Source organism: Somniosus microcephalus, chromosome 4 (assembly GCF_052327205.1).
Source record: "Somniosus microcephalus isolate GS21.2 chromosome 4, FLI_Smic_1.0, whole genome shotgun sequence".
Taxonomy (NCBI): Eukaryota; Metazoa; Chordata; class Chondrichthyes; order Squaliformes; family Somniosidae; genus Somniosus; species Somniosus microcephalus.
In genome coordinates, this window is record NC_140990.1 from 161,885,623 (window position 1) to 161,912,786 (window position 27,164).

General features: G+C 48.3%; 1 pseudogene; it reads left to right on the forward strand.

The window, feature by feature from the left end:
- The window catches only part of LOC147119964 (uncharacterized), a 1,277,156-nt pseudogene that overhangs the window by 1,230,487 nt on the left and 19,505 nt on the right, over positions 1-27,164 (forward strand).

Genomic DNA, 27,164 nt, shown 5'->3' on the forward strand with positions numbered 1-27,164 from the left:
TGGTTATTGACCCCTCTACTAAGGGGAAAAGTTTCTTTCTATCTACCCTATCTATGCCCCTCATAATTTTATACACCTCAGTCAGGTTCCCCCCTCAGCCTTCTCTGCTCTAAGAAAAACAACCCCAGCCTGTCCAGTCTCTCTTCATAGCTGAAGCGCTCCAGCCCAGGTAACATCCTGGTGAATCTCCTCTGCACCCTCTCCAATGCAATCACATCCTTCCTATAGTGTGGCGACCAGAACTGCACACAGTATTCCAGCTGTGGCCTAACTAGCGTTTTGTACAGCTCCATCATAACCTCCCTGCTCTTATATTCTATGCCTCGGCTAATGAAGGCAAGTATCCCATATGACTTTTTAACCACCTTATCTACCTGTCCCGCTGCCTTCAAGGATCTATGTACTGTACATGCACACCAAGGTCTCTCTGATCCTGTCCTTCCTAGGATCCTACCATTCATTGTGTATTCCCTTGCCTTGTTAGTCCTCCCAAAATGTATCACCTCACACTTTTCAGGGTTAAATTCCATTTGCCACTGTTCCGCCCATCTGACCAACCCGTCTATATCGTCCTGTAGCCTGAGGCTTCCCTCCTCGCTATTTACCACTCCACCAATTTTCGTGTCATCTGCGAACTTACTGATCATACCTCCTACATTCATAGCTAAATTATTAATGTACACTACAAACAGCAAAGGACCAAGCACCAATCCCTGCAGTACACCACTGGACACAGGCTTCCAGTCACAAAAACAACCTTTGACCATCACCCTCTGCCTCCAGCCACTAAGCCAATTTTGGATCCAATGTGCCAAATTGCCCTGGATCCCATGGGCTCTTACCTTCTTGACCAGTCTCCCATGCGGGACTTTGTCAAAAGCCTTACTGAAGTCCATGTAGACTACATCAACTGCACTACCCTCACCCACATACCTAGTCACCCGCTTGAAAAATTCAATCAAATTGGTTAGACATGATCTCCCCCTGACAAAGCCATGCTGACTATCCTTGATTAATCCTTGCCTCTCCAAGTGGAGACTAATTCTGTCCCTCAAAATTTTTTCCAATAATTTCCCTACAACTGTTAGGCTCACTAGCCTAAATTTCCCTGGTTTATCCCTACTACCCTTCTTGAATAATGATACTACGTTAGCTGTCCTCCAGTCCTCTGGCACCTCTCCTGTGGCCAGAGAGGTTCTGAAAATTTGTGTCAGAGCCCCTGCAATCTCCTCCCTTGCCTCACACAGCAGCCTGGGATACATCTTGTCTGGGCCTGGGGATTTATCCACTTTTAAACCTGCTAAAACCGCTAGTACCTCCTCCCTCTCAATATTAATTTGTTCTAGTATATCACAATCCCCCTGCCTGATTTCTGTGCCTATATCGTCCTTCTCCACAGTGAATGCAGATGCAAAATATTCATTTAAAACCTCACCCACATCTTCCTGCTCCACACACAGATTGCCACTTTGGTCCCTAATGGGCCCTACTCTTTCCCTGGTTATCCTCCTGCCCTTAATATATTTATAAAACACCTTGGGATTTTCCTTTATTTTGCCCACCAGTGTTTTTTCATGCCCCCTCTTCGCTCTCCTAATTTCTTTTTTAAGTACCCCCATGCACTTTCTATTCTCCTCTAGGGCTTCCACTGTTTTTAGTCCTTTGTATCTGCCAAAAGCCTCCCTTTTTTTCCTAATCCATTCTTGTATATCCCTTGACATCCAGGGTTCCCTGGACTTGTTGATCCCACCCTTGACCTTTACGGGAACATGTTGGTGTTGTACTCTCTCTATTTCCTTTCTGAAAGACTCCCACTGCTCTGATGTGTATTTTCCTACAAGTAGCTTATCCCAATCCACTTTGGCCAGATCCTGCCTTATCATATTAAAATCAGCCTTCCCCCAATTTAGAACCTTTATTTCCGGTCCATCTTTGTCCTTTTTCATGACTACCTTAAATCTCACTGAACAATGGTCACTGTCACCAAAATGCTCTCCTACTGACACTTCTACCACTTGCCCAGCTACATTCCCTAGAATTGGGTCCAGTACCACACCCTCTCTTGTAGGACTTTCTACATGCTGGCTCAAAAAGCTCTCCTAGATGCACTTTAAGAATTCCATACCCTCCAAGCCTTTCACACTCTGACTATCCCAGTTAATATTGGGGAAGTTGAAATCCCCTACTATTATTACCCTATTATTTCTACACTTCTCTGAGATTTGCCTACATATCTGTTCCTCTACCTCCCCCTGACTGTTTGGGGGCCTTTAGTACACTCCCAGCAAAGTGCTTGCCCCCTTTTTGTTTTTAAGTTCTACCCATATGGCCTCATTAGAGGAACCTGCTAAGATATCATCCCTTCTTACAGCAGTAATTAACTCCTTGATTAATATTGCGACACCCCCTCCTCTGTCTCGCCTGAAGATTCTATACCCCGGAATATTGAGCTGCCAGTCCTGCCCCTCCCTCAACCATGTCTCTATGATAGCAACAATATCATACTCCCATGTGTTCATCAGCACCTTCAATTCATCTGCCTTACTCGCAAGACTTCTTGCATTAAAATAAATGCCATCCAGCCTTGCCATATTCCCTTATGCCGTTACATATTTGCCCTGCCTTCCAGGCTGACATGTTTTTTCCTCTATATTTGGCTGTGCATCACCCACTACTATAGCACCACTCTGTATCCCACCCCCCTGCCAAGTTAGTTTAAAACCCCCCAACAGTACTAGCAATCCTCCCCGCAAGGATGTTGGTCCCGTTCCGGTTCAAGTGCAACCCGTCCGACTTGTACAGGTCCCACCTTCCCCAGAAGCAGACCCAGTGATCCAGGAAACTAAAGCCCTCCCGCCTGCACCAACTCTTTAGCCACACATTCATCTGCTCTATCCTCCTATTTCTATACTCATTAGCAAGCGGCACCAGGAGTAATCCAGAGAATACAACCTTTGAGGTCCTACTTTTTAATCTGCTACCTAGCTCCCTAAATCCTTCATCCCTCTTTCTACCTATGTCATTGGTACTAATGTGAACCACAACCTCTGACTGTTCGCCCTCCCCCTTTAGAATGCCCTGCAGCCGTTCAGTGACATCCTTAACCCTGGCACCAGGGAGGCAACATACCATCCTGGAGTCACGTCTGTGGCCACAGAAACGTCTATCTGTTCCCCTTACGATAGAATCCCCTATCACTATTGCTCTTCCACTCTTTTTCCTCCCCTCCTGTGCAGTTGAGCCATTCGTAGTGCCACGGATTTGGCTCTTGCTGCATTCCCCCAGCAGTATCCAAAACGGAAAATCTGTCAGAGAGGGCGATGGACCCAGGGGACTCCTGCACTACCTTCCTAGTTCTTTTACTCTGGTGGTCACCCATTCTCTGTCTGCCTGTGCACTCTTTACCTGCGGTATGACCACCTCGTTAAACGTGCTATCCACGAAGATCTCAGCTTTGCTGATGCTCCACAGTGACTCCAGCCGCAGCTCCAGCTCCAAAACGCGGATTTCGAGTATCTGCAGCTGGAGACACTTCCTGCACATGTGTTCGCTCTGGACACTGAAAGTGTCCCTGACTTCCCACATAGCACAGGAGGAGCACTCCATGCTGCCGAGCTGTCCTGCCATGTCCTAACCTTAACTTACTCCCTTTACTTCCTTTAAATTAAAGAATATTAAATTCACTAGGGACCTTACTTCACTTTAAACACTGCTTACTCTAAACTAGAGACCTGAATTTTACTTCAACGACTGGACTGTAGAAATACTCACCAGGTCCTACTTACCAATCAGCTCCTTCCCTGGTTGTGACGTCACTTTAGCGGTTTCGCAATTGTTGTTGTTTGACTGCTCCCGCTCTCGGACTCTTTCCCAACTTGCAGCACTCCTCTGCAGCGCTCCTTTATGGCTGCTCCGCCTTCTTTCAGGTCCCGCTGCCACTCCCACACAGGTCCGCCTCCTCCTTTAGCCTATTGTCTACGATCTTGCAAAAGCTGCACGTCAGAAACCACCATTGTATTCTGAGACCTAGGATGCATCCACCTTCGTCGATTCTCAAAAACAGAACAGGAAACAACATTCTGGATAGGGCAGAGTGTGAAAGCACTAGGAAATATTCTTGCTAATTTTCTCTCCTGACTTCTACTTAGGTACAGTTCCATGGGCCAAAGATGCCCTCCAATAACATTCTTCACATGAGTGAGCACGACCCCAACATCGATAAAGGTCCGCTGGATAGGGATTAAGACTGGGAACGCTAGATCATTTTCCCCTTCCGATCCCTTACTTCAGCTGGGGTGATGGCAGGACTGGCTAAAACCAACTATCGCATTCTTGCCACTGCCCCTTCTGATGTTGCTTAATTCAGCAGAGACCAGGGCCTAGAAATTGGATATGGCTTGAGAACAGGTGGTGTCACGGGCCAGCGCCCGTTCAAAATGGTGCAGGCAGCACGCAAAATTCGTGTTGCCTGCTCATTATAATAATTGGCTTAGTGCTGAACGGGGGGGGGGGGGGCAATATTGGGTGCAGTCTAATGACCAATAATGTTTGGCCGAGGCTCTCTGCACTACTTAAAGGGGAGGTGCTTTGCTGCAGAAGCACCTCATTGTCATTGTAGAGCAAGCCATGACACAGCAACCAAGGAAGCGAGCAAGAAGGTTCTCAGCACTGAGAGGCCTTGCAACTAAGGTGGGCTGTCCTGTACCCACAGGGTGGTAGGGGGCCTTCCAAGGCCATTTGCAGAAGGCTGTGGAAGAGATAGCTGACTCCGTCATGGCCACCAGTGTGGTCCCAAGGACCTGGATCCAGTGCCGAAAAAGTTTAATAACCTCACACGGCAGGTCAAGTTGAGTGAAAGCTTCAGCAAATGCCATATTCCACCATCTGCACCACAAGCCTCACACATTGTTCAATGCACCACACCCCCATCACTCACCTACCAACAATCTCTAGCTATTGCCACTCAAACCTCACAATCATGGCTTCACTTCACCCTCACAACCTTACTACTGCTGCAACACTCACACCAACAACTTGCACCTTGCACACACTGACAGCTATTCAACTATGGCAGGCACATCACCCAAACATATTGCTCTACATTCATTGACACACTTCCATTTCTCTTGCAGGCAAAGGTGGCACATAACAGGAGGGAGCAACAACAGACGGGGGGCAGCCAAGTCACAATACAAAACCTCAGCAACCTGGAGGAATCGGTGCTTGACATTATTGGAGGTGCAATGATGGTGTCCATGGCCACCGGAGACGTTGAAGCTGTTGCTGATGATGATAGCCTGGTCATGCCTAATTCTTCTTCTCACATCCCACTTACCCCTCATCCCACAATCTCATCTCACTTACAAGCTGCTGATGGTGTATGCAGGGATATCTTGCTTTCCCCCCTCCCATCACCACAACCCAACCCATGTGCCTTTCTGCTTTCAGATACCCAAGAACTGCCAGCAGGCCAGTCTGTCCCTCAAGTTAACCAATGTGAAGGAGGAGATGAACAAGAAGAAGAGACACCTGCATTTGACACTCAGACACCAGCTCAGAAAATGGCACTGTGCGGAATTTAGAGGGTAGTATAGAGGCAGGATCTGCACATGGTGAGGCACCGGGCATGAGTGGGCTGCACACAAGCCAGGGGGAAAGGGTAGCTTGGGGGCCAGCTCCCCGGAGGGCAAGTTCGTGCACGAGTTCTGCTGCACAGGAATCAGATGATGACCTTGATGGGGTGGTCTTCAGAAGAAGGGTGACGGGCATGCACACGGAAATGCTAGGTGCAATGGCAAGTCTGCCAGAGAGCCTCTTATCAGTGTCCAGGAGCATGGAGGAGTCCGGCTCCAACATGGAACGGGACTTTGCGCAGAACTTGGAGCCCATGATTTCCAGGATGGAAATGATGAACAACTCCATGAGAGACCTTGTGGACCCAGCCATGATGCTGTGTGTGATGGGCGATGTTGTGGCTTCCATTGCAGCATAGGCCAAAGCGATCCAACATCTCAGTGCTGCAGTGAAGCTCAGACTGCTCTCCTGCAGGCTCAGCTTGCTGTCACGCAAGCTCAGACTGCTGCCATCATCGCTGGGTTTACAAGTGTCAAAAGGGTGTCGCAGCAGTCCAGCAATCTGTGCTCCAACAGATTGCTAGGAATGCTGAGGTGTCGCCCTGGGGAAGTGGCAGTGGGTTTGTGGAGCAAGAACCTGCTCTCTCTCAGGATTTCAGCATTCCTACTCCCACCACTGCCACTCCACCACTGCCCTTGCTGCTGCCTATCAGCCAGCCAGCCCAGACTGCTGCCGTCCATACTGAGGTGGTGCAGTCTACAGCCAGGCCTTGTCATCGTGCAGGGCCATCTGTAGTCTCCCCCACTGAAAGTCAGCAGCCTTCCGCCAGCAATGTTGCAGTCACTGGGGGAGCACTGTGTAAGAGCACTAGAGTAGGTAAAGGTGTAAAGGCACACGAACGACAGACACTAAGGGAATGCACAAGGGTGATTAGTTGATATTGTAATTTTGATTGCATTCAGATAAATTTATGATTTTTGTTTCGAATGTGTGTTTTCTGGTGGCTCTCATTTCAGCTTCGTACCCAGGAGGATGCTGTGATGTTCCGTGACGGAGGGATGCTATGATGGGAAGTGGTGAGCAATGGGGACCTGGGGTTTCATTCACTGGAATTGGAGTCTGATGAGGCGCTCATGGACAGCCTGTCCGGAACGGAGATTTGCTGCCTACCTCCTCCCTCTCTCCTCTTCCTCTACCTCCTCCTCGTCCTCATCCTCTTCCTCCTCCTGAGGTGGTCCCGCAACAGACTCCAGACTGGAAGGATCTGCTGGCGAAGAAATTGAGGGCCACGGTGACATTGAGGGCCACTGGGAGAGTCGTGGTTGCCCTGCTCTGAGGCTGTCGGTCTGGTTGCAGGAGGTGGCAGAGTACTGTGACCACCTCGTTGCTGAAGCAGTGCTTCCTAATACACTGCTCCTCACTTAAGTGGATGTAAGAGAAGTGCTCTCGGAAAACCCTAGGTAAGGTCTCCTATTGAGAACCCTCATGGCCCTCCTCCTCCCTCTGCGAGCATCTTCTCCTCTTCTTCGCTGCCTCCGCTCCCTTTTCTGAAGACACTTGAGTGCGAGGGGGACTGCAAGTAGAACCTCCATGACTGTGAGCAAGTGATGTGAGCAGGAGCCTTTAAATGAGAATGAAGGCGTTCTCCACTTGCACCAACACTTCCTGTGACCTCAGGAACAGTATACAAGTTTAGAAAGCTGCAAGAGTTGTAGAAACTTAAACAGAGCCAGTCAAACTGAGAAACCATGTCAGCTGCAAGTTGTTGTTGATGATCCCTTTAAATAGCGCTGCTGGGGGCTCCTGCCTGCTGCTGAACGCTTGGTCAGCTGGCCGTGATTAAGAGAGGGCAGTAAGTGGAGAAAATGGCAGATCATGCATCAAATCGGCACTGCACACTCATCGACGTCATGATCTGCCTCATTTCCATATATATATAGCGAGCGATGACAACGGCAGCGCTACCGATCTGCGGGATCCGCCGGAAGCGAGCAGAGTGAGTCGGCCACCAATTTTTCACCAAAACGGGCCTTAACGGCCAGCACTAAACCCCTGAATTTATATACCTAGGAATTGGATCTGGGACCTTCCAGCCGGTGTGGTCAACATACACGTACTTTCATCAAGCTGAGCTATCACACTGATATACTTGGTACAATATATATTCTTGGCTCAACCAAATTATTCCATGCTACACATCCACATGTGGTTGCCAACAGTAGGGGTCAGCCTTGGCTCAGGGGTATCGCTCTTGCCTCGGAATCAGTCAGTTGTGGGTTCAAGTCTCACGCCAGGGACTTAAGCATGTAATCTAGGCTGATACTTCAGTGCAGTACATCACGGATGAGAAGTTGAACTGAGGTGGATGTAAAGGATCCCATGGCTCTATTCAAAGAAGAACAGGTCAATATTTATCCCTCAACTTTATCCTTCAACCAACACCACCAAGACAGAATACCTGGTTATTATCACATTGCTGTTTATGGGACTTTGCTGTACGCAAATTGGCTGTGGCATTACATTACAACAGTGCTTCATTGGCTGTAAAGCGCTTTGGGGTATCCTGAGTTTGTGAAAGGCGCTAGGGAAATGCAAGTCTTTCTTTCATTGATGCATTTCCCAAACTTCTGGGAGTCAGTGATTGCTGCCATGTGTCTAACCTGAAGCCCTTGGAAGATGTGAGTGTGGCGAGGTTTTCAGTTATATGTTGCAGCTTGACAATGTGCCTTGTTGAGGTATGAGCATACATGAGATGCAATGAATGAGCTGTACAGTTGTATGACTACTTTGCATGGATGCACAGTAAATATGGAACAAGTTGAAAGGCTACACTTTGCGGCATATACCATCTACCTTCTCAGTTATCCCGAGTCGCCCTGAGAAGGTGGTGGTGGACCTTCACCTTCAACCAGAGCGGTCTGTCACAACTGTGTGGCCTGCTAGGCCACTTTCAGAGGGCAGTTAAGCGTCAAACATGTTGGTGTGGGACTAGAGTTACATATAGGCTAAACCAGGTAAGGACGGCACATTTCGTTCCCTAAAGGACATTAATGAACTATTTGAGTTTTTATGACAATCTGACAGCTTCATGGTCACTTTTACTGATACTAGCTTTTTATTTCCCAATTTTTTGAACTGAATTCAAATGCTCAAACTGCCATGGTGGAATTTGAACTCACACCTTCTGGATTATTAGTTCATTAACATAACTGCCACACTAACCATACCCCAATATACTAGCATAATGACTTTACTACCTCGGCTTGTGCACTACTGCATCATTTGTCCACGCAAACCATTTTGTGCATTTAAATTGGATTCACTCTCAACTTCCTTTTTGCCTGTTGCTTCTCCCTCCCTATCCTGATACACAGGGTGACAAATCTTTAATCCTATTTTAAGTCTTTCTAAAGATGACAGAAACCACCGTCTGTCCCACCAGCAACACCCCCCCACCACCAACCCCCCCCCCCCACCCACCCACCGCACTCCCCAAGCAGCCACTTACCTTTAAGCATCCACATCCCTTTAGTTTGAAGCAGCAGTCCTTTAAGAACTGTGTGCCCCATTTCCTCGGAGCTGTCAACTGAACCCTCCCTATGCAAGGCTCAAGCTGCGCAGTGACCATATTAACATTATTTAAATTGGCTGACACTGGCGAATCAGGTGAGGTCAGAGGGTCCCTCTAACAGCAAAGAGTGTGTGGCTGGTTCTCCCTTTTGAACTAACTCATGCTATGGTTATTACTATGGAATGGTTCTGTCAGTGAGTAACTCTTTCAGACAAAATGAAACGCAAATTAACTTTTTTTATTTCTCTTTTTCTTTCCAATATTTAATATTAGTAGATCGCGCATTGATGAAGACAACATCTGCAGTGAGGCCTATGTTATTTGAGATGTTATCATTCCCTGTGAAGAGGTAGGTTTTATGCTTTTATTTCCTCATACTTTATTTTCACCAATTTTCTTCCCCCTTGCAGGTATTGACTCCTTGCTGGAGTCCATAAGCACTAGTCACCGCCCAGTACCTTGTCCAATTATTCATGTGTGAACCTTCCTATTCAGTGTTGGTGGGTATTTGACCACAGGGGGGCATCACAGTCAGGCTCGATCCAGTCCTTACTCAGCAACTATAGGTGTGCACTTCTAGGAGGCATCACTGAGTGATCAGGCATAGGCTCCATTGCCACCCACCACCCCCATGCTCGCTGAGGTACATTGGCTCCCAGTCCGGCAAATCTGTGTTTTCAAATCCCTCCATAGCCTCGCCCCCTCCCTATCTCTGTAACCTCCTCCTGCCCTACAACCCACCGAGATTCCTGCACCCCTCCAATTCTGGCTTCTTGAGCATCCTCAATTTTAATTGCTCCACCATTGCTGGCCGGGCCTTTAGCTGCCTAGGTCCTATGCTCTGGAATTCCCTCACTACCTCTCTCTCTACCTCTCTCTCTTTAAGACATTCCTTAATACGTACCTCTTCGACCAAGCTTTTGGTCATCTGTCCTATTGGCCTGGAATTTGCAGTGGGTAAGGATGGAGAACTGTCAGTGTTCACTGTCATTACCCCTCTGAAACTGACCGTAACTTCAGGATTTAGCACATGGGCATCTAAGTGCAAAAATACTGAAGTTGCAGCCAATCATTCACTGCTCCGACATAGGCTCCACAGTGGCCCGCCACCACCCACCCCGCCCCCCTCCCCCCATAGCCGATAATCACTGAAATCAGTGGATCTAATGAAAAGTGGAGCTTTTACGACCTAATTGGAGGCAGTATCAGCAGCAGTACTTAAAACAGCGGGAGACCAGGCAGCGCGGACCTAATTAGAGGCAGTATCAGCGGCTGCAGTATTTGAAACAGCGGGAGACCGGGCAGCGCGGACCTAATTGGAGGCAGTATCAGCAGCTGCAGTACTTAGAACAGCAGGAGACCAGGCAGCGCGGACCTAATTGGAGGCAGTATCAGCAGCAGTACTTAAAACAGCGGGAGACCAGGCAGCGCGGACCTAATTAGAGGCGGTATTTAAAACAGCGGGAGACCAGGCAGTGCGGACCTAAGTAGAGGCAGTATCAGCGGCTGCAGTATTTAAAACAGTGGGAGACCAGGCAGTGCGGACCTAATTGGAGGCAGTATCAGCGGCTGCAGTACTTAGAACAGCGGGAGACCGGGCAGCATGGACCTAATTGGAGGCAGTATCAGCGGCGGTATTTAAAACAGTGCGAGACCAGGCAGCGTGGACCTAATTGGAGGCAGTATCAGCGGCGGTATTTAAAACCGTGGGAGACCAGGCAGCATGGACCTAATTAGAGGTGGTATCAGCGGCAGTACTTAAAACAGCAGGAGACCGGGCAGCGCAGACCTAATTAGAGGCGGTATCAGCGGCGGTACTTAAAACAGCGGGAGACCAGGCAGCACGGACCTAATTGGAGGCAGTATCAGCGGCGGTATTTAAAACAGCGGGAGACCGGGCAGCACGGACCTAATTGGAGGCAGTATCAGCGGCGGTATTTAAAACAGCGGGAGACCAGGCAGCGCAGACCTAATTAGAGGCGGTATCAGCGGCGGTACTTAAAACAGCGGGAGACCAGGCAGCGCGGACCTAATTAGAGGTGGTATCAGCAGCGGTATTTAAAACAGCAGGAGACCGGGCAGCGCAGACCTAATTGGAGGCAGTATCAGCGGCGGTATTTAAAACAGTGGGAGACCAGGCAGCACGGACCTAATTAGAGGCGGTATCAGCGGCGGCGGAACCTTCGACGATTTCCAAAACAACAAGTAGTGACATCACAGGACTGCAGCAGCGGCAGCGGCAGCGGCAAGAGGATAAAGAGTTGCCCGAGACCGGACCTGAATTAAAGTAGCGGCAGCGGCGAGAGGATAAAGAGTTGCCCGAGACCGGACCTGAATTAAAGTAGCGGCAGCGGCGGGAGGATAAAGAGTTGCCCGAGAGCGGACCTGAATTAAAGTAGCGGGGAGGCTCCAATTCAAAAGCAACAAAAAAATCGGAGTGACATCACAGGAGAGCAGGTAGGTGATTGGTTGGTGAGTATTACAGCTTTTTTTGCTCTCTAAGTTAGGGAAGGGGTTAAACTAAGAGCTGAGAAACTATAACTTGCTAGTAGTTATTAAATTAATAAATTAAACAAGATAAAATAATCAAACAATAAAATTAAAATATCGATTGAATAAAAGCTTTAACTAATTAATTCATAAATAAAACAAGGTGTGAGATGGCAGGGCAGGTGGTGTGTCGTAACTGCAGTATGTGGGAGTTTATGGAGAGCATCACGATCCCGAGCAACCACATCTGCAGTGTCTGCAACTCGAGGAACTTCGGCTCAGAATTGTTGAGTTGGAGTACAATCTGCAGACATTGGCCCAGAAATTCGAGTCAGAGGCTTCCCGCGGGTGCAAGCCTCCGACCTGCACTTACCTAGCGCGCTGGCCATTGAGCTGTGGGCCCGGGTGGGATTCCGATCCTGGGCCTCCTCCAACTGCCGGTGCGCAGTGCTTGCGTATCCCAGGGGCGCAGTTAGTTCGATGCGTCCCCTGGGATCACGTGGGCCATGGAGAGCCAATGGTAGCAGGGAATGCTTCATTCATAAGTTTGACAGGAAGAGCTGTCAAACCTATAAATACTATAAGCCCCAAAACATCACTAAAACCGCAAATAAAAAAAAATTTTAAATCACATTTTTAAAATAAACTAAAAACTACATGAAATAACTATTTTAAACAATAATTTAAATGTTTGAAAAAATTAATTACATTTTCTAACAGGGCTAAAAATAAACTTACCTTTCTTTAAAGTATTTAAAAATAGTAAACCTGTGGAAAAAATGTTTTAATTTTAATTAATTCACCACTTACCTTGTTAAAAGCAGGCCTTGCGCCTGCTTTTTAAAAGTGTAACTGCTGGAGACTTACCCTCCTGGAGAAAGCTGCAAAAAAAACGTAAATTCAATGCGCACGCGCTGCCTCTCCGGCGCACGCATTCAACTTCTGAACCCCTTCTTTCAGGGGAACGGAAGTGCCGGTTTCCCGCGCATGCACAGTGCATGCACGAAACCGGCACTTTCGTTGGGCCTATGCGTGAGTACCCCGTGCGTACTCACGCGTTGGGACCTGAATTTCTGGGCCATTGAGATGCATCAGGGAGGGGGTGAGTTACCTGGACACTTTGTTCCAGGAGGCAGTCACACCCTTTTAGGTTAAGTAGTACTTTAGAGTTCGTCAGTGGTCAGGGACAGGAGGGTGTGACTGTGAGTCAGGAAGGTATGGGGACCCAGGATGTAGTGATGGAGGAGCCTCAGCCCCGGACCTTGTCCAACAGGTATGAGGTACTTGTTGCCTGTATGGATGAGGAAAAGGACTGCAGGGAGGATAGGCAAACTGACCATGGCACCGTGGTACAGAGGGCCATCCAAGTGGGGGGAGAAGGAAGGAATGTGGTAGTAGTAGGGGACAGTACAGTCAGGGGGATAGATACTGTTCTCTGCAGCCGCGACAGGGTGTACCGAAGGCTGTGTTGCCTGCCCGGTGCCAGGGTTAAGGATATCCCCTCACGGCTGGAAAAGAGCTTGGAGTGGGAGGGGTAGGATCCAATTGTCATGGTCCATGTAAGAACCAACGACATAGGTAGAACTAAGAATGAGGTTCTGCTGAGGGAGTTTGAGGAGCTAGGGTCTAAATTAATAAGCAGAACCTCAAGGGTAATAATCTCTGGATTACTACCTGAGCCACGTGCAAATTGGCATAGGGTCAAGCAGATTAGAGAGTTAAATGTGTGGCTCAAAGAGTGGTGTGGGAAAATGGGGTTTCAATTCATGGGGCACTGGCACCAGTACTGGGGAAAGAGGGAGCTGTTCCATCGGGACGGGCTCCACTGAAACCAGGCTGGGACCAGCGTCCTGGCGAATCGAAAAACTAGGGCTTTAGATAGGGCTTTTAACAAAAAAATGGGGTGGGGGGGGAGGGGAGGGGTCAGGGGAGGGGAAATTTAGAAATCTAAAGAGAAAGGTCAAGGCAATAGAGCAGTGTAGCGATTTGGGTAAAAATAAGCAGAGTGTGACAGCAAGGGACAGAGAGCTTAACAGTAGCAGTGCAGCAGCGAATAAGGTCAAAGCAGGGAATAATGGTAAAACATTTAAATTAAAGGCTCTTTATCTGAATGCACGAAGCATTCATAACAAGATAGATGAACTAGTGGCACAAATGGAGAGAAATGGGTTTGATCTAATAGCCATTACAGAGACGTGGTTGCAAGGTGACCAAGGTTGGGAACTAAATGTTCCAGGGTACTTGACGTTTCGAAAAGACAGGCAGAATGGAAAAGGAGGTGGAGTAGCCCTGATAATAAAGGATGACATAAGGACAGTAGAGAGAAAGGATCTCAGCTCGGAAGATCAGGAAGTAGAATCAGTATTGGTGGAGAGAAGGAATAAAAAGGGGCAGAAAACACTGGTGGGAGTAGTATATAGGCCCCCTAACAGTAGCTATACCTTTGGATTAATCAAGATATAGTAGGAGCTTGTAACAAAGGCAACGCAATAATCATGGGGGACTTTAATCTTCATATAGACTGGACAAATCAAATTGGCAAAGGTAGTCTGGAGGACGAGTTCATGGAATGCATTCGGGACAGTTTCCTAGAACAATACGTCATGGAACCAACCAGGGAACAGGCTATTTTAGATCTTGTATTGTGTAATGGAACAGGGTTAATTAGCAATCTCATAGTAAAGGCTACTCTGGGGCAGAGTGATCATAATATGATAGAATTTCACATTAAGTTTGAGAGAGTGACTTGCCTAAGTTCGAAACTAGAGTCTTAAACTTAAATAAAGCCAATTACATAGGTATGAGGGGCAAGTTGGCTAAGGTAGATTGAAAAAATAGATTAAAAGCTATGGTGGTAGATAAGCAGTGGCTAGCATTTAAAGAAATATTTCATAATTCTCAACAAAAATACATTCCAATGAGAAACAAAACTCCACAGGAAAAGTGATCCAACTGTGGCTAACTAAAGAAGTTAAGGATAGCATTAGATTGAAAGAAGAAGCTTGTAATGTTGTGAAGAATACTAGTAAGCCTGAGGATTGGGAGCATTTCAGAAACCAGCAAAGGATGACCAAAAAATTGATAAAAAGGGAAAAAATAGAATGTGAGAAAATTAGTAAGAAATATGAAAGCAGATTGTAAGAGCTTCTACAAGTACGTAAAAAGGAAGAGAGTAGCATAAGTAAACATTGGTCCCTTAGAGGCTGGGGCAGGAGAAATTATTATGGGGAATAATGAAATGGCAGAAAGGTTAAACAAATATTTTGTATCTGCCTTCACAGTAGAAGACGCAAAAAGCATACCAAAAATGGTGGGGAACCAAGGGTCTAATGAGGATGAGGAACTTAACGTAATTAATATAAGTAGAGAAAAAGTACTAGAGAAACTAATAGGACTAAAAGCCGACAAATCCCCTGGACCTGACGGCCTACATCCTAGGGTTCTAAAAGAGGTGGCTGAAGAGATAGTGTGTGCATTGGTTTTGATCTTCCAAAATTCCCTAGATTCTAGAAGGGTCCCAGTGGATTGGAAGGTTGCAAATCTAACACCGCTATTCATGAAAGGAGGGAGAGAGAAATCAGGGAACTGCAGGCCAGTTAGCCTGACATCGGACATCGGGAAAATGCTGGAATCCATTGTTATGGACGTGGTATCAGGGCACTTATAAAATCATAACATGATTAGGCAGAGTCAACATGGTTTTATGAAAGCCAAATCGTGTTTGACAAATTTATTAGAGTTTTTTGAAGATGTAACTAGCAGGGTAGATAAAGGGGAACCAGTGGATGTAGTATATTTGGATTTCCAAAAGGCATTTGATAACTCACTACCTAACAGCACTGTGGGAGTACCTTCACCACACGGACTGTAAAGGTTCAAGAGGGGCGGCTCACCACTACTTTCTCAAGGGCAATTAGGGATGGGCAATAAATGCTGGCCTTGCCAGCAACGCCAACATCCCATAAACAAATAAAAAAGTGTCGAGCCTTGTTGGAATAGTTGTAACTGGGGTTTTAATAGTGTATTGACTGCTAAACAACCATTCTGACCCTGAATAACTGATTTTTATATTTGTGGAATGTCAAATTCCTCCATTATGATAAAAACTACAATTTAAATTTATTTTTTAAAGTTTGTTCATGATATTTCAGCTTTTACCTTAACCCCATGTGCATGTCCCAATCTTTATTTTGCTCTCTGTAACATTTTTAAAAAGAGCAGATAATCATTTCCTGCTTTGCTGTCTGTAAGAATTCTTAAATGTGATTGGCTGCTTAGACAGCTTGATAATGTCACGACTGCATCGCGCTAGGAATCCCCTATTGATAACGCTACAATCAATTACACGTTGAGAAACCTAAAGTTTTTGCCAAAGAGATCGCGAGATCTCTGTGGGCAGCTTTCTTTAGGATCAGCAGTGCCCGTAAAGTACAAGCCATTATGATGTCCTTATGTGGCTTGGTGTCAAATTTTGTTTGATAACGCTCCTGTGAAGCACCTAGGGATGTTTTACTATGTTAAAGGTGCTATATAAGTGCAAGTTGTTGACCATTTCTAGTGCCTATTAGGGTTCAACCTAAGGCAATTGATTGTTCCTTGCCTAGTGTCTATTAGGAAGACACTAGCCCCAGCTTGTAGCTGCGACCAGCGATCTGAGTAACATTGTCCACTCATCATCTATATATATTGCCTGGATACAAATGTCAATTGTGTCTATGATTTGAGACCAACTCTCCCTGTTTGAGTGCAGTATGCTAACTCACAGCCGAACTCTCCCTGTTTGAGTGCAGTACAGTAACTCACAGCGCAGCTCTCCCTGTTTGGGTGCAGTACAGTAACTCACAGCGCAGCTCTCCCTGTTTGGGTGCAGTACAGTAACTCACAGCCCAACACTCCCTGTTTGGGTGAAGTACAGTAACTCACAGCGCAGCTCTCCCTGTTTGGGTGCAGTACAGTAACTCACAGCCCAACACTCCCTGTTTGGGTGAAGTACAGTAACTCACAGCGCAGCTCTCCCTGTTTCAAACAGAAACATAGAAGATAGGAGCAGGAGTAGGCCATTCGGCCCCTCAAGCCTGCTCTGCCATTCAATTAAATCATGGCTGATCATCCAAACTCAGTACCCTGTCCCTGCCTTCTCCCCATATCCCTTGATCCCTTTAGCCTTAAGAAATATATCTAATTCCTTCTTGAATATATTTAATTAATTGGCCTCAACTGCCTTCTGTGGTAGAGAATTCCACAGGTTCACCACTCTCTGGGTGAAGAAATTCCTCATCTCTGTCCTAAATGGCTTACCCCTTATCTTTAGACTGTGACCCCTGGTTCTAGACTCCACCGCCATCGGGAACATCCTTCCTGCATCTAGTCTGTCTAGTCCTGTTAGAATGTTATAAGTTTCAATGAGATCCCCTCTCATTCTTCTGAACTCCAGCGAGTACAAGCCTAATCGACCCAATCTCTCCTCCTACGTCATTCCTGCCATCCCAGGTTTCAGTCTGGTGAATCTTCGTGGCACTCCCTCCGTGGCAAGAACATCCTTCCTCATATAAGGCAACCAAAACTGCACACAATACTCAAGGTGTGGTCTCACCAAGGCCCTGTACAACTGCAGTAAGACATCCTTGTCACTGTACTCAAACCCTCTCGCTACGAAGGCCAACATATCATTTGCCTTCTTAACCGCCTGTTGCACCTGCATGCTTACCTTCAGCGACTGGTGCACAAGGACACCCAGGTCTTGTTGCACTTCCCCTTCTCCCAATCTATTGCCGTTCAGATAATAATCTGCCTTCCTGTTTTTGCCACCAAAGTGGATAACCTTGCATTTATCCACATTATACTGCATCTGCCATGCATCTGCCCAATCACCCAACCTGTCCAAATCATACTGGAGTTTCTCAGCATCCTCCTCACAGCACACACACCCACCCAGCTTTGTGTCATCTGCAAACTTGGAGATATTACATCTAGTTCCCTCGTCTAGATCATTAATATATATTGTGAATAGCTGGGGTCCTAGGACCGATCCCTGTGGTACCCCACAAGTCACTGCCTGCCACTCGGAAAAAGAGCCGTTTATTCCAACTCTTTGCTTCCTGTCTGCCAACCAGTTCTCTATCCAAGTCAGTACATTGCCCCCAAACCCATGTGCACTTTACACGCTAATCTCTTATGCGGGACCTTATCGAAAGCCTTCTAAAAGTCCAAATACACAACATCCACTGGTTCTCCCTTATATATTCTACCAGTTACATCCTCAAAAAATTCCAGTAGATTAGTCAAGCATAATTTACCTTTTGTAAATCCATGTTGACTTTGTCCGATCCTGTCACTGTTTTCCGAGTGCTCTGCTATTACATCTTTTATAATGGACTCTAGCATTTTCCCCACTACCGATGTCAGGCTTACCGGTCTATAATTCCCCATTTTCTCTCTACCACCTTTTTTGAACAGTGGGGTAACATTAGCTACCCTCCAATCCATGGGAACTGTTCCAGAGGCTATAGAATTTTGGAAGATGACCAGCAATGCCACTTCCTTAAGTACCCTAGGATGTAGATTATCAGGCCCTGGGGATTTATCAGCCTTCAATCCCGTCAATTTCCCTAACACCATTTCCCTACAAATACTGATTTCATTCAGTTCCTCCCTCTCATTAGACGCTATGTTCCCCGACATCTCCTGGAGGTTATTTGTGTCCTCCTTTGTGAAGACAGAACCAAAGTATGTATTTAATTGGTCTTCCATTTCTTTGTTCCCCATTATAAATTCCCCTGATTCTGACTGCAAGGGATCTACGCTTGACTTTAGCAATCTTTTTCTCTTCACATATCTATAAAAGCTTTTACAATTAGTTTTTATGTTCCCTGCAAGCTTACTCTCATACTCTATTTTCCCCCTCTTAATTAATCCCTTTGTCCTCCTTTGCTGAATCCTAAACTGCTCCCAATCCTCAGGTTTACTGCTTTTTCTGGCCAATTTATATGTCCTCTCCTTGGATCTTATGCTATCCCTAATTTCCCTTGTTAGCCACGGTTGAGTCACCTTTTTTGTTTTATTTTTATGCCAAACAGGGATGAACAAATTCTGCAGTTCATCCATGCGATCTTTGAATGTTTGCCATTGCCTATCCACCGTCAACCCTTTAACATTCCCCAATCAATCCTACCCAACTCACGCCTCATACCATTGTAGTTTCTTTTATTTAAATTCAGGACCCTAGTCTCAGTCAACTACTTCATTCTCCATCTTAATGAAGAATTCTATCCTTAAATGATCGTTCCACCCCAAGTGGCCTCGCACAACAAGATTGCTAATTAATCCTTTCTCATTACATAATACCCAGTCTAAGATGGCCTGGTCTCTAGTTGGTTCCTTCACATATTGGTCCAGGAAACCATCCCGTATACACTCCAGGAATTCCTCCTCCACATTATTGTTACTAATTTGGTTAGCCCAATCTATATGTAGATTAAAGTCACCCATGATAACTGCTGTGCCCTTATTGCACGCATCTCTAATTTCCCGTTTATTGTCATCCCCAACCTCCGCATTACTGTTTGGGGGTCTGTATACCACTGTTTTCTGCCCCTTGCTATTTCTCAGTTCTACCCATACATATTCCACATCATCAGAGCTAATATCCTTCCTCACAATTGTGTTAACCCCTCTTTAACCAGCAATGCTACCCCACGTCCTTTTCCTTTTTGCCTGTCTTTCCTGAATATTGAATACCCCTGGATATTGAGTTCCCAGCCTTGGTCACCCTGGAGCCATGTTTCCGTAATCCCAATCATATCATATCCGTTTACCTCTATTTGCGCAGCTAATTCATCCACCTTATTACGAACGCTCCTCGCATTAAAACACAAAGCCTTCAGGCTTGTTTTTTTAACACTCTTAGACCTTTTAGAATTATTATTTATTGTTGCCATGTTTGATTTAAACCCTTGATTTCTCTGACTGCCACCTCTGCTTTTCTCCTTCCTGTCTTTTGCTTCTATCCTTGTTTCCCTTTCCTCTGTCTCCCTGCTCAGGTTCCCAACCCCCTGCCATTTTAGTTTAAACCCTCCCCCAGAGCACTAGCAAACACTCCGCCTAGGACATCGGTCCTCGTCCTATCCCAGGTGCAAACCATCCAGTTTGTACTGGTCCCACCTCCCCCAGCACCGGTTCCAATGTCCCAGGAATTTGAATCCCTCCCCCTTGCACCATTCCTCTAGCCACGTATTCATCTGAAATATCCTTCTATTTCTACTCTGATTAGCACGTGGCACTGGTAGCAATCCTGAGATTACTACCTTTGAGGTCCTATTTTTTAATTTACCTCCTAACTCCCTATATTCAACTTTTAGGACCTCATCCCGTTTTTTACCTATATCGTTGGTACCTATATGCAGCACGACAACTGGCTGTTCACCCTCCCCTTCCAAAATGCTCTGCAGCTGCTCTGAGACATCCTTGACCTTTGCACCAAGGAGGCAACATACCATCCTGGAGTCTCGTTTGCAGCCGCAGAAATGCCTATCTATTCCCCTTACAATAGAATCCCCTATTACTATTACTCTACCCCTCTTATTCCTCCCGTCCTATGCAGCAGAACCACCCATGGTGCCAGGAAGTTGGCCACTGCTGCCTTCCCCCAAAATGCCATCCTCCCCAACAATATCCAAAGCGGTATATCTGTTTGAGAGGGGGATGGTCACAGGGGACCCCTGCACTACCTGCCTGCGCCTACTACTCTGCCTGGCGGTCACCCATTCCCTTCCTGCCTGTGCAGCCTTTACCTGCGATGTGCCCAACTCATTAAACGTGCTTTCCACGATGTCCTCAGCATCGCGAATGCTCCAGTATGTATCCATATGCAGCTCCAGCGCCGCAATGCAGTCTGCCAGCAGCTGCAGCTGGATACACTTCCTGCACACATGGTCGTCAGGGACACAGGAAGTGTCCCTGAATTCCCACATAGTGCAGGATGAGCATACCATGGCGCTGAGCTGTACTGCCATGACTTACGCTTTAATTAATTCAAATTAAATTAAATCAAATCAATCCCACCAATTACACTATAATTAAATTATATACTCAAGGGCCCTTGTTTACCAGCAGTCCCCGCTACACAACAGAGACCTTAGAAACTATAAACCACAAAATTTAAGTTTGGAAAAAAGCGAGAGAGAAATACTCACCAACCAATCACTTACCTGCTTTCTGGTGACGTCACACTTCGATTACTTTTTACTTCTCTCTCTCCTCTCGCAGGTCCGCCTCTCCCGCTCTTGGAGCTCGGTTTAAATCAGCCTCTCCCGCCTCTACTCCCGCAGGTCCGCCTCTCCCGCTCTCGGAGCTCGGTTTAAATCAGCCTCTCCCGCCTCTCCTCCCGCAGGTCGGCCTCTCGGAGCTCAGTTTAAATCAGCGTCTCCCGCCTCTCCTCTTGCAGGTCCGCCTCTCCCACTCTCGGAGCTCAGTTTAAATCAGCCTCTCACACCACTCCTCTCACAGGTCCGCCCCTCCCGCTCTCGGAGCTCGGGTTAAATCAGCCTCTCCCACCTCTCCCGCTCTCGGAGCTCGGTTTAAATCAGCCTCTCCCGCCTCTCCGGCTCTCGGAGCTCGGTTTAAATCAGCATCTCCCACCTCTCCTCTTGCAGATCTGCCTCTTCTGCTCTCGGAGCTCGGCTTAAATCAGACTCTCCCGCCTCTCCTCTCGCAGGTCCCCCTCTCGGAGCTCGGTTCAAATCAGCCTCTGCCGCCTCCCCTCTCCCACCTCTCCGCCTCTCCCGCTCTCGGAGCTTGGTTCAAATCAGCCTCTCCCACCTCTCCTCTCACGGAGACGGTTTAAATCAGCCTCTCCCACCTCTCCGCCTCTACCGCTCTCGGAGCTCGGTTCAAATCAGCCTCTCCCGCCGCTCCTCTCGCAGGTCCGCCTCTACCGCTCTCGGAGCTCGATTTAAATTAGCCTCTCCCACCTCTCCTCTCGCAGATCCGCCTCTCCCGCTCTCGGAGTTCGGTTTAAATCAGCCTCTCCCGCCGCTCCTCTCGCAGGTCCACCTCTCCCGCTCTCGGAGCTCGATTTAAATTAGCCTCTCCCACCTCTCCTCTCGCAGATCCGCCTCTCCCGCTCTCGGAGTTCGGTTTAAATCAGCGTCTCCCGCCGCTCCTCTCGCAGGTCCGCCTCTACCGCTCTCAGAGCTCGATTTAAATTAGCCTCTCCCACCTCTCCTCTCGCAGATCCGCCTCTCCCCCTCTCGGAGCTCAGTTTAAATCAGCGTCTCCCGCCTCTCCTCTCGCAGGTCCCCCTCTCGGAGCCCGGTTTAAATCAGCCTCTCCCGCCTCTCCTCTCGCAGGTCCGCCTCTCCGGCTCTCGGAGCCCGGTTTAAATCAGCCTCTCCCTCCTCTCCTCTCGCAGGGCCGCCTCTCCCGCTCTCGGAGCTCGGTTTAAATCAGCCTCTCCCACCTCTCCGGCTCTCGGAGCTCGGTTTAAATCAGCCTTTCCCGCCTCCCCTCTCGCAGGTCCACCTCTGCCACTCTTGGAGCTCGGTTTAAATCAGCCTCTCCCGCTCTCGGAGCTCGGTTCCAATCAGCCTCTCCCGCCTCTCCTCTCGCAGGTCCGCCTCTCCTGCTCTCGGAGCTGGGTTTAAATCAGCCTCTCCTACCTCTCCGCCTCTCCCGCTCTCGGAGCACGGTTCAAATCAGCCTCTCCCGCCTCTCCTCTCGCAGAGACGGTTTAAATCAGCCTCTCCCACCACTCCGTCTCTCCCGCTCTCGGAGCTTGGTTCAAATCAGCCTCTCCCACCTCTCCTCTCGCAGGTCCACCTCTCCCGCTCTCGGAGCTCGGTTTAAAGCAGCCTCTCCCGCCGCTCCTCTCGCAGGTCCGCCTCTACCGCTCTCGGAGCTCGGTTTACATCAGCCTCTCCCCTTGCAGGTCCACCTCTCCCGCTCTCGGAGCTCAGTTTAAATCAGCCTCTCCCACCTCTCCTCTCGCAGATCTGCCTCTTCCGCTCTCGGAGCTCAGTTTAAATCAGCCTCTCCCACCTCTCCTCTCGCAGGTCCGCCTCTTAGAGCTCGGTTTAAATCAGCCTCTCCCACCTCTCCTCTCACAGGTCCACCTCTCCCGCTCTCAGAGCTAGGTTTAAATCAGCCTCTTCCACCTCTCCTCTCGCAGATCTGCCTCTTCTGCTCTCGGAGCTCAGTTTAAATCAGCCTCTCCCACCTCTCCTCTCGCAGGTCCCCCTCTCAGAGCTCGGTTTAAATCAGCCTCTCCCACCTCTCCTCTCGCAGGTCCGCCTCTCCCGCTCTCGGAGCTAGGTTTAAATCAGCCTCTCCCACTCTCGGAGCTCAGTTTAAATCAGCCTCTCCCACCTCTCCTCTCGCAGGTCTGCCTCTCCTGCTCTCGGAGCTCGGTTTAAATCAACCTCTCCCGCTCTCGGTGCTCGGTTTAAATCAGCCTCTCCCACCTCTCCTCTCGCAGGTCCACCTCTCCCGCTCTCGGAGCTCAGTTTATATCAGCCTCTCCCACCTCTCCTCTCGCAGATCCACCTCTTCCACTCTGAGCTCAGTTTAAATCAGCCTCTCCCGCCTCTCCTCTCGCAGGTCCACCTCTCCTGCTCTCGGAGCTCGGTTTAAATCAGCCTCTCCTGCCTCTTCTCTCGCAGGTCCGCCTCTCCCGCTCTCGGAGCTCGGTTTAAATCAGCCTCTCCCGCCTCTCCTCTCGCAGGACCCCCTCTCGGAGCTCGGTTTAAAATCAGCCTCTCCCGCCTCTTCTCTCGCAGGTCCGCCTCTCCCGCTCTCGGAGCTCAGTTTAAATCAGCCTCTCCTGCTCTCGGAGCTCAGTTTAAATCAGCCTCTCCCACCTCTCCGGCTCTCGGAGCTCGGTTTAAATCAGCCTCTCCCTCCTCTCCTCTCGCAGGTCCGCCTCGCCCGCTCTCGGAGCTCGGTTTAAATCAGCCTCTCCCACCTGTCCTCTCGCAGGTCTGCCTCTCCCGCTCTCGGAGCTCGGTTTAAATCAGCCTCTCCCGCTCTCAGAGCTCGGTTTAAATCAGCCTCTCCCACCTCTCCTCTCGCAGGTCTGCCTCTCCCGCTCTCGGAGCTCGGTTTAAATCAGCCTCTCCCGCTCTCAGAGCTCGGTTTAAATCAGCCTCTCCCGCCTCTCCTCTCGCAGCTCTGCCTCGCCCGCTCTCGGAGCTCGGTTTAAATCAGCCTCTCCCACCTGTCCTCTCGCAGGTCTGCCTCTCCCGCTCTCGGAGCTCAGTTTAAATCAGCCTCTCCCGCCTCTCCGAGCTCGGTTTAAATCAGCCTCTCCCTCCTCTCCTCTCGCAGGTCCACCTCGCCCGCTCTCGGAGCTCGGTTTAAATCAGCCTTTCCCACCTCTCCGCCTCTCCCGCTCTCGGAGCTCGGTTTACATCAGCCTCTCCCCTTGCAGGTCCACCTCTCCCGCTCTCGGAGCTCGGTTTAAATCAGCCTCTCCCACCTCTCCTCTCGCAGATCTGCCTCTTCTGCTCTCGGAGCTTGGTTTAAATCAGCCTCTCCCGCCTCTCCTCTCGCAGGTCCGCCTCTCCCACTTCTTATGTTCATTAATAAATAGACATTCTTATTATGACCACAGCTAGCTTTTGCTAGTTACTTTATTGAGCACATGTGGACTAGGTACAGTATCTGTAGAGGCTTCCATCTTGACTGCTGCCTTGTGGGTAGCCTAGTGCCTCATGGGTAATGTGGTCTTAATATCCATACAGCTGGGTAGTGTAGTCTTATACATACAACTATATACAGCTCTACACAGCTCTACGGCTCCACCTAGTGTCCACTATAGAATGACATGTTATTGATCATTACACCGCTCTCGGAGCTCGGTTTAAATCAGCCTCTCCCACCTCTCCTCTCGCAGGTCCCCCTCTCGGAGCTCGGTTTAAATCAGCCTCTCCTGCCTCTCCTCTCGCAGGTCCGCCTCTCCCGCTCTCGGAGCTCGGTTTAAATCAGCCTCTCCCGCTCTTGGAGCTCGATTTAAATCAGCCTCTCTTGCCTCTCCTCTCGCAGATCCGCCTCTCCCGCTCTCGGAACTCGGTTTAAATCAGCCTCTCCCACCTCTCCTCTTGCAGGTCCGCCTCTCCCGCTCTCGGAGCTCGGTTTAAATCAGCCACTCCCGCTCTCAGAGCTCAGTTTAAATCAGCCTCTCCCGCCCCTCCTCTCGCAGGTCAGTACAGTAACTCACAGCCCAACTCTTCCTTTTGAATACAGTACAGTAACTAACAGACCAACTCTCACTGTTTGAGTGTCGTACAGTAACTCACAGCCCAGCTCTCCCTGTCTGAGTGCAGTACAGTAACTCACAGCCCAGCTCCCCCTGTTTGGGTGTAGTGTTGTGTCCGTGTGTTAATGGAGACACGGAATGCAGGAGTTGGTTTACAGGTGTTTACTGGACAAAGTCTGGAGGTGAACTAAAAGATACAAGACAATATACAGGCTTATATAGCCCGAGTGGCCATTACCGGCATTACAGTACACAGGGGGCTCTTAAAGGCACATACACCACAATTCCTCCCCTTTTAGACAACCAGTACATAACATTTTAAGTAATTGTTATTTAACATGTTTACAAGAACAATAATCTACATATTGTTGCAGTTAATCAATTATAAGTCAGTCTCTCTGGAGGCTTCCTGACTCAGTCCGGATAACGCCTCGGTGGTGTAGTAGTTTTCGGTGGTGTAGTAGGTTCTTTTGGCAAGGTCGATTCGGCTGGAATGCCAGTGTCGGGTTCATCTGGTTCCAGCATCACCGGATCGGAGGTAGATACCATGGGTATCTCTGCTTCATCATCAGGTGTATAGAGTTGTGGTGTAGGTTGTCCCTTTTCGGATGACTCTATGATCTGGTCAGCATGGCACATTATTATGCTTTCTCCAATGTCCACGGTATACATCAGCGGTCCTAGTCGTGTGCAAATAGTTCCAGGCTGCCATTTCTCGGTACGGTAGTCCCGGGCCAAAACTTGTTGACCTATCTGGAAGGTTCTAGTTGGCCTTTCATTCATGCCTTGAAATTGCCGGTTCTCTACGTCCCTTCTGATGTTTGGCTTGATCAAATCCAGCCGGCATCTTAGTCTTCTATTGAAAAACATCATGGCGGGAGTCTGGTTTGTAACCATATGTGTTGAATTCCTGTATGCAAATAAGAAGTTATCTACCTTATGCTGTAGATTTATGTCTTCATTACCCATGGCCTTTATGGCCTTCTTGAAGGTCTGGACAAACCTTTCAGCCAATCCATTGGTGGCGGGATGGTATGGGGCGGACGTATAGTGCTTAACCCCATTGTTTTTTAAGAACTTCCTGAATTCTTCAGACACAAATTGTGGTCCATTATCAGAACAGATCTGTTCAGGCAGCCCATTCCTGGCAAATATGGTTCTTAATACTGTGATGGTTTTTTCCGTGGTGGTGGAGGACATCTTTATTACCTCCGGCCACTTGGAGTGCGCATCAACCGCGATTAAGAACATTGAGTCCATAAATGGACCAGCAAAGTCGATGTGTACCCTTTGCCATGGAGATGAGGGCCACTCCCATGGATGTAGAGGGGCTTGTGGTGGGGCGTTTTGGACCTTCTGGCATCCTAGACAGCCCTTGGCCATTTCTTCGATGTCTCCATCGATACCTGGCCACCACACAAACGCTCTGGCTAGGTTCTTCATTTTCACTCCACCCAGATGCCCCTCGTGAAGCTCCTTCAGCACTTTATCCTGGAGTTTGGGTGGAATTACCACTCTGGATCCACACATCAAGGTTCCTCGGCACACTGACAGCTGTTCCCTTCTTTGCGAGAATGCTGGCAACAGTGGTTCACCATGTGCTGGCCATCCCTTCACCGTTAAATCGTAGACTCGTGAGAGAGTCGGGTCATTTCTCGTTTCCTTTTTAATGGCAGAATTTGTTACTGGTAGACATTTTACTATGGTAGAATGGAACATTTTCACTGGGTCCACTGTAGGTGCCTCTTCTACCGTTGGCAACGGTAGAAGCTATAAACCGTCAGCATTTCCATGCTGTTTTGATCCTTTGTATTCTATGTCATATCGGTGTGCCCCTAGGAAAAGGGACCACCTCTGCAGCCTTTGTGCTGTCATAATGGGAACGCCCTTTTTAGGGTTGAATATGGAGACGAGGGGTTGATGGTCAGTGAACAAGGTAAATTTTTGTCCGTGTAGGTAATGGTTGAATTTCTTCACTCCCCATACCAGGCTGAGTGCTTCCCTGTCGATCTGGGCATAGTTCCGCTCAGCTGAGTTCAATGAGCGTGACGCAAAAGCTATCGGCCGTTCTGAGCCATCAGGGAATCTATGTGATAATACCGCTCCTACGCCGTAAGGGGATGCATCGCACGCCAGTCTGATTGGCAGTGATGGGTTGTAATGAGCCAAAACTTCTTTGGACGTGATCAAGCCTTTACATTTATGGAAGGCACGTTTACAGTCCTCGCTCCATTCCCAAACTACTCCCGTTTGTAGCAGTTCGTTAAGAGGGTGCAGAAC